An 8,583-nucleotide genomic window follows, 5' to 3' on the forward strand; every position below is an offset into this window, starting at 1 on the left:
TCACACTGCATACACTATCTACACAAAGTGAAGTGCAATGGTGGGCAGTCAGACCAGTAAAATGGCGTGTCTGGCCATGCTCCATTGGGGTGCCACTCCCACCCAAAATTCCCTCAAGCCTTGTTCATACTTTTATACCCACAGACCACCCGATTGAGTCAACCTGTTTGCCCCTATATATGAGGTTGGGGAGTAAAGAGATACATGTATTGGTGTAATGTGGATTAATTGCAAAAATTGTAATCCGTTACAATTACTGGAGGAAAAAGTGTAATTAAATTACAGTTTGTTATTGAAAAATTCATGATTACAATGTTCTTACATTTTAATATTGTATACAAAATATGTTTAATAACGGGAATCATGGGAGTGGTAGTTATGTCACTCAATCAGTGCACAGTTCTGTTGAAATTGTGATGAAGTAGTTGAATGTCACTGGTCATGGCATCAACCCTGTCTGTAATTAAAATGGCATATAAAGATTCTGCGAACACTATGGTCAAAGATACATTTGTGCACCACCAACAGAAAAAAAGCAATGAAGTGGGCTTGGAATACAAGATGGAAAAGAGGTTGAATAGAGCAATGATTATAAGTTAATTATAGCTATTTAGTATCAACCGTATCATCTTAATGCTGTACTGCAAGGACCGCGGTCTGTTGGAGAAAATAGTCGGATGCAATACACACCTGCCAGGTGTGTATTGACAGTGAGCAGCTGTTGGTATTCCGTGAAGTTAACAAAGGGCATAGGACCTCCAACCAGCCATAAAGTTCTTCACATTATTCAATGCTCTTGAATGTTAATTATTTGACTTAGCAGTGGTTTATAACTGTGTAAATTTGTAAAAACAAGGCATGAAGCCAGGCCTTGTGGTCTTTATTAAATTAATCAATTATAATAATGTTATTGAAAGGAATTTGATAGTTGTCAATGTTTAGTACTGATGAAAGGTAAACACTGTCAGGTTAAAGAAATGAAATAGTTAACAGTTACAAAAATTCATTAATTAATTACAAAAGTAATTAGTTACATTACTTTCATAAAGTAATTGAAACAGTTACTCTACTATTACATTTTAAATAGGCTAACTTTTAATAGGGACAAATCTTTTTAAAGTTGAAAGCAACCTGTCCTTCATGATTGTTTGCCAAAGGTCCACCCAAAAAAGCAGAATTTTTCAAATAAAATTTTATTTTCAAACTGTTTGGCCTGGGACTCAGATTGCAAAGTGACACGGTTTCTGTAGTAGTGCTGCAGCATGGCCTTCAGAATTAAAACCCCATGGCTTTTCTGTTGGCTTTCTTTCGGATTTTGAGTCTAGACGAAGAGCTGCTCTGAGGCCAAGCTAATGTCAAATAGTATTATGTTGTGTGACCCGTTGCACTGAACATTCTCAGCAGGAAACCGTTTCGAAAGCTTAATCAGAGAAAATCTCCAAGGTGTCTTCCAGACAACATGCACAATCCCAAAGCAGCTGAAGGTTGCATTTACAAAAATGAGCTTTAAAGTGTGATGAAGTTATATCCAAAGCAAGCAAAAGAGGTTTGGCAATAATTGCAGTCTTATGATGCTATTTCCATAATGAAAGAAGAATGGTCGTGACCCTGTATGTGAGTTTAGGGCCAGACAGCGTTAAACAATTCTGACAGATCAAAGCTGACGGGGCTGGTAAAATATTAATTTATTTAAAACGGCTCCCCCTTTTTTCTTTTCTTTTTTTAAATTAAGATGAAGATGAACATTCTCTGTAGAATCCCAATGCCCTGTCACATTGCTGGCAATAGGTCTGACTAGGCGAGAGAGCTTCAAATTCAGCACTCAACATCTTCTCAACACTCCTAAAACCCAACACTGCCCTAAGTGACACGATTCTGGACAACTGACTGACTGTTTCATTGCCAACTATGGGCTGTATCATCATTATTTCTTCAACAATCAAGCATTGCTGTGTCATTGTGACCTCTAAAACGCTTCCAAAGTTCAGGAGGTCTTCATTAACCAGAAACAAATCATACATTCATGGCAACTATTTGGTACACTTCGAAAAAATACAGAATGCACTGATGGCTGCAGAGTTTTTCCTCTCTCAACAGCATGTAAGCAAGTCAGGAATGCTGTCTAGAGGGTGGCCATATAAGTTCATGAATGCAGCAGCTCAACTGCGAACTGTGGCGTTAGACAGAGGTTTAGTGTGCACATATATGCTGCCAGTGGAACTGGGCCAATAATGACCATTAATGATTTGATGGCTGATAGAGGCATTGAAGACAATTCTGCATTCCAGATATTCCAGGTGATAGTGTTTTATCATTATGAAACACTGCAGCACAGCACATGGTGCACGCCTCAGTGGCACCTTGAACCCGCAAACTTTCAGTCACGTGTCCTTACCCACTTGGCACTTTTCAGTACAGCTGGGAAAAGACTGAAAAAATACACTGTGAAACCAATCTAAAAACTTTGATCACTTACTGAAGTAACACAACAAACCCCAAACAAGCAGCAACAAAGTCCGATCAATCGGTTACTTTAGACATCTTGACTGTATTACAAATAGGTATGACTGTATTTCAATTCATTCAATATATCTTTTAAGGGGCTTGAATTAAAGGTGAAAGTCTGCACTTTTTTTCTCCTGCTTCATGGAAATCCACCCTGGTGACATCAACTGCCAGAAAAATGTTTGGACACTAGGGCTGGGCAAAACAATTTTTAATCTACTATTATTTTTTTCACTTTGAAATCACTTTGATTTGCAATTATTTCCACATTAATTGACTATTATAGCAATTTATACATTCTAGATTACATATCTGAATTAAGAATAAAATTAAGAATTAAGAATTCAGAAGAATTAAAAGGTAATTTCAGAAGGTAAAAAGAGGTAGCTCTGAAAATATAGATTCATCAAACACTGCTACTGCTACAAAAATGCTAAATATATATTTTTTATTGGATTCTTCAAAATGTCATCCAAACTTTTGACTGGTAGTGTCCAAATATTTATATCCCTGTTATATTTACATCCATGTCTTTTTTCACCTGTTTGCCACAATTTCCAAGTAATGGACATTACACTTCAGTACATACCAGACACTGGCATCCTAATTATTCCTACGGCACAATGAAATATGGAGAGGCCACCACAGGACCTGAGGGTGTCAAAATCTTTAAGCACATTTAATAAATCTTCATCACACCATTCTGTTGATTTATATCTCTATTTATTTTATTTATTTAAATCAATCATTTTTCATTTCAATAAAATGGTTTGCCTGTTTTTCAATTTTCTCTTAAATTGCATTGCTAAGAGTCTTGCACTGCTATATGCATAATTTCTGATTCCAACCAAATCCAAACCCTACAGGGATTTCATTATTTGAAATCTTTATCTTTTTCAAATCTCATTTAAATGTCTCTCACTTTGCTAGAGAGTCAATAGCTTGTGTGCAGCATAAACTGACAAACTGGTTCAGCGAGAAATGTCATGTATGATTAATGCATGGCATCTATCTGCAGTGGACGCTGATGCACAGGTTTCGCATGTCGGCATGAAGAAGCAAAAAATGGCTTGCTCTACGGCTAGTGACGCACAAATGTGGGCCCAGAGCTATAATTAGAGCGTCTGCAATGGAGGCTAAGCAGCTCAGGACAGCTGTGCGCAGACCTCGACTGGGTCCGTAATACGCTGATTCGTGCATGGCCCACATACTCCACTCGCCGTGGCTTCCATCTCACAGCTGGAGACCGTGGATCTCCGCCACAAACATATCCCAAATCCTCACCGCGTCAGTCTTCTCCAGACACCCCACAGAGCAGCAACAAAGCTCCATCGCATGCTCTGTTGCCACATCTTTCACTCCGCCCTCTGACACGTCTGTATATCACTCTGCGACCGTATCTGTCTTTTACCATGGGGCGGGACAATCATTCCTGGACAGCATCTTCTCGTTCACCCAGACTACTGTCTGCATCTGGGCCTATCCGGTGGTGCTGTGGCCATTTACCAAGCGCACGGACGCAGCTGGGCTTTTTCACCAGAAAAGCTTCGATATCCGCCTGGCACACAGCACTGCGCCCATTGACTGTGCTGCCAGAGGAGGGAGAGAAAGAAAGCAACAGCACGGCCACCTGAAACAACACATTTCCTGACCCCTTCTGAGAGCTGTAGGTGCACTCAGGAGGTCCAGGCGGGACGGGAGTCATCAAGCAACATTCAAAGCAGTCGGATGTGATGAACAACACAGAGGGAGCCAATCATAGCAACAGACAACGCTACTGAGCGGCCGGCCTGCGATAATTATTTCTATACATATTACATACGTGCTTCTTATTAACATAGCATACATCTTATATTCTAGTTAAAAAATTGTTTTTAACCCCTTTTTATTTAAGAACGAGCTCTTTTTTTTAGTATTTCCTAAAAAGATTTAAAAGTATTTACATTACTTGTTACACTTTCTTAGACTTGTCATTGTTAAAGTTTGAGAGTTTAGTACCACTATTATTACCATCATCATCATAAGAATATTTTCGGTTCTAAATACCCATAGAAGTTTGGAACACATTTGTACGCATGTTGATTTAACAGAGTGGGTGTCTGGGTTGGGCTGGTGCCCCGTCCTGGGTGAGACCCATGATCTGGATTCAGCGGTTGTGGATATTGAGTGAGTGGGTTCAAGGGCTAAATCTATTAACACATAAAGCAGTGGCATACAAATGCATCCTGTTATTAAGAACAACACATTGATAACATGTTATTAACAAATTATGAATCCTACATTTTAAATTGGACAACTCTAACAAAATAATGCAATATCATATTGACCTGGAGGATATTATGGATTCACATCCAACACAAGTGCCTTGGTTCACACCCCAATGTAAACCATATTTTCTGGAGACTGAGGGACCTGGTACATAACTAATGATCCAAACTGTGCCAGGCCATGAATAAAAATTAAAGTAATCTGGTATCGTGCCATTGTTTTTTTTTTACTTCTGCATGAAGAAAACGACAGAATAATTGCCAACCAAATGCAATGGGCTTCAATATGAACGGAATTCCCATCAAAGGAATCATCAAGTGTGCACTGCCACTCAGTGCTTCACTAGGAATAAAGCATGAGCTGCAATATTGATGACTTCATACATTAGTGATAAACCTGTGATGAATGCAGACATACGTAAAAACTCTCCTCATTTTCAAAATCATCCATTCATTTTCAACCAAATCCCACTATTATGCAAACATTACTCCTCCACAACCTAAAATTAAATCCACTTCAAAGTTAACAGAGCATACATGTTATTATCTAGACACGATACATACATGCCTCACCCCATGTAATGTTCACCAGGCTCTGAATTTGAAAAAGATATTTGAAGCAAGCCGCCCCGGATATCTAGGTCAAACCGAGATAAAATAAAGCCCCCGCCCCCCCCAAATAGCCCACTGCACGTAACTATCATGAAAAAGGTCTCCCTTTCAGGCCGGTAACGTGAGTGGCGTTCTGCTGACCACGCTGATTTCATTGCCGTGCCGGTAGCATGTGTCTGTGTCTGGGGGGTGACCTTCAGGGGCCTACAGAGAGTACCCTCGAATCAAAAATCATCTTCTGTAAAGATGTTAACGCTCACAAATCAAACCCTGGCATCTTCTAGCGGCCTCTAAATGATGCACGGAGGAGACGAGGGCGCTGTCCATGGTGCTGCGAGTGGTGGCACACGGGCGAGAACCACAGCACCAGCTCCGAAAGGCCGACGGGTGAAGGATGGCGTCCCCTCGGGTGGGGTGGAGCCTCGCCGCTTCGGCGCGTGGCTGTAAATGGCAGGGAACACGCGACACGCTGCCTACGGGCTGCTGACCCACAAAATTCAGCCCTCCGGGCGTGTCCGTCACAGCACACTTCTAATTTCAGGAGGAATATCCTGGGGTGTCATCAGACTACCACCCCCCATCAAGTAATAAAGCCTTTTCCCATTTTATTACTTCTAGCATCTGTTTAAGACCATTTATTTGGCAGCAAACCTGGCGCAATACAATGATAATTAAAAAAAAAAAAAAAAAGTTGTGATGCAAAATGGCCTGACGACGACTTGCAAGGCCGCCCTCCCTCAAGACGACATTCCGAAATCTGCACAGCGACGGCCGAACGCTGCAGAGTAAAAGGTCGTGCATGACAAAAATCCGAAATAATGACCAGCAGCCACTCGCTCCCTGGAGCCCGAAGCGGCGGGACGGTTCGGAACGTCTGCCCCACGCGTGACGCGTGACCCGAAAAGGCGCAGCATCACACGGGGACGCGGCCACACCCACCGCATTGCAGGAGCCGGCGAACTTCCCGAGTCATGGCCGTCGCGCCCGCCAAGTTGACGCGGACGCGGGCGACCTGGCGACCGCAACGTCACGCCGTTCAAATAACCGCGCAACTTTCGGCGAGAGAGACGTGCGGGGAAAATACAATTATAAAAATGACAATACTAATAATAAAAAATGTAAAAAACCAATAGCGCGAACCGCCGCGTCCGGGAAGGTGACGTCGGTCCCACCGCGGACCGCGTCGTTTCCACCGCCGGCTCCCGACTCGGGATACTTGCCGAGTGCGCGGCGTCCGTGGCCCCGGCCGACGTCCTGCGGTCCCCCCGCTGCAGCAGCTGCTGACGCCGGTAAAAGTCTCCCCCGTACTGCGCTGCCGCAGCCCGCCAGCTCCCTGGCTACAGGACACGGGGGCAGCGCGGCATTCTGGGAAATAGCGGGAGGGACCACCTTGAAACACCGGCGTGGAACCTGGACGTGCTTTCATAACCTTCACCAGATCCAGCCGACAATCGCGTTATTGGCGCTTGTAACGCCCGTAATGACATCAGCAGGTACAAACTTCGTGTATTTTAAAGGTATATCTATATTTACAGCGTTTATCTCCAGGGACAGAACCCCCCCCCCCCTCAGTGGGGTCCGAACCTGTTTCTATCTATCTATCTATCTATCTATCTATCTATCTATCTATCTATCTATCTATCTATCTATCTATCTATCTATCTATCTATCCATCCATCTCAATACATACACCAGACTGAGTAACATGAGAAGAGTAGAAATGTTGTTTCTAGTCGTAATGCAATATATGTACGAGCTTTCCCGTTATCTCACTTCAGCTTTGTTCAACAGTCCAGTGGCCGATTTCAGACAAATAAAGATTTAACAGTCAAAATGCAATTTCCACATCTAAATACCAGACGGTATTAATAGCTGTAGCATTCGTGGCAAACATGGCGATAATGATCATGCCACAACTCTGTCCTGATTTCCTGATTTTGGCCTGTACCGTATGAATGTTCATGTGTGTGCGTCATGTTTATCAAAATGTTTCAACAGCCCGCACAATTATCCCATCGAAGAGTCACAAGCAAATCTCATGTGAGATGGTCTCAAAATAAATCCCACCCCCAGTGCAACTCCTCCCTCAGCCTTGCACGAGAGCTGCTTTCCTGGCTGAGGCCTGACACCCCCCCCCAAACACAACTTCACACCTGCAGGGCCACCAGGGTTTCAGATGCCCAGGACCGGGGCTACAATCAATGAACCCTCGAATCCCTTGAATACAGACTCTGTCTGGCCACTTTAATAGAAATGCATTTCTTGTACCTACAGTCCACAAAAACATTCAAAAAACACTTTCAAGGGGACGGAATGCATCCCATTTGATCCTGTGCACTGTCCCACTATACAGTTCATCAGTGGCCTGGTCAGTGGCTACAGGAGTGGTGATTATGGTCATGTGCTCAGTGTACAGTACACTCACTAGCCTTCATGTTTTTTTCCACTACATAGTTTTTCTCTAATTGAATGTCTCTCAGAATGTGCACACACTGCAGATCTATACGACCCCCAAACATCTGGGCAATACCAAAAAACATCAGCAAGACACAAATCTGCAAATTCCCTTTCGTACGGCACAAATTTGGTAAATGATGCTAAATTCCATCGTTTACATGGATTCGATAAGCATTCAAAGGACAAACAAACTTTGCTGCAGGGAAATACCGTGGTGAGCGTGATTTATATCACTTACATTCGGTTCACTCAACATAAATAAATGAAGAAGTTTAGAAATAAATTAGGCCTAAGAAAAAAAAAAGCAATATAAAAAGGCTGGGCAACACATTTTTAACATGGCACAGTACAGGACAATGCTGCAAAAATTAAATCGAGATGCTGAATCAGAATGATAAAGAACTGTTTTTAATGAAGGTTTTAGCTGTTTTCCATTCTCCCGAGCAAAAGGCCACTGAATGACAATAGCAGCCAGCGACTGGTGACAGTCGGCCATTTCCTTAATAGCCCATATGCCAGCACCGAGGGCGGGCCGCCACGCAGTCTCCAGGAAACCGCGTTCGGTAAGTGATCGCTCTGTAAGAGTCTGAACCGGGACACTGCCGGGCTGCTCCACCGACGTGTAACGAACACCAACAGGCGGCAGGAGCGAGGAGGGTTCGCGTGGATGCGAGGGGGAGGGATGCGCCAAGCAAAGCTTGAGCGTCGCTCTGATGGACCCCCCTCGTTCGCAGCTCTTTAG

At 43.1% G+C, this 8,583-nt stretch overlaps 1 protein-coding gene across 8 annotated transcripts in view; it reads right to left on the minus strand.

Moving 5' to 3' along the window:
• The window catches only part of epb41l3a (erythrocyte membrane protein band 4.1-like 3a), a 45,218-nt gene extending 38,394 nt beyond the window's left edge, over nucleotides 1–6,824 (minus strand). For 3 of the 8 annotated variants that reach the window (XM_028964640.1, XM_028964634.1, XM_028964627.1), the window contains exon 1: nucleotides 6,605–6,824. The gene's annotated coding sequence lies outside the window, so the exon portion shown is untranslated. The remainder of the gene's footprint in view (nucleotides 1–6,604) is intronic. The other 5 variants (XM_028964675.1, XM_028964660.1, XM_028964652.1 and 2 more) reach the window with 3 other exon arrangements.
• Between the last annotated feature and the right edge of the window lie 1,759 nt (nucleotides 6,825–8,583).

Source organism: Denticeps clupeoides, chromosome 2, assembly GCF_900700375.1.
Source record: "Denticeps clupeoides chromosome 2, fDenClu1.1, whole genome shotgun sequence".
In the NCBI taxonomy this organism is placed as follows: domain Eukaryota; kingdom Metazoa; phylum Chordata; class Actinopteri; order Clupeiformes; family Denticipitidae; genus Denticeps; species Denticeps clupeoides.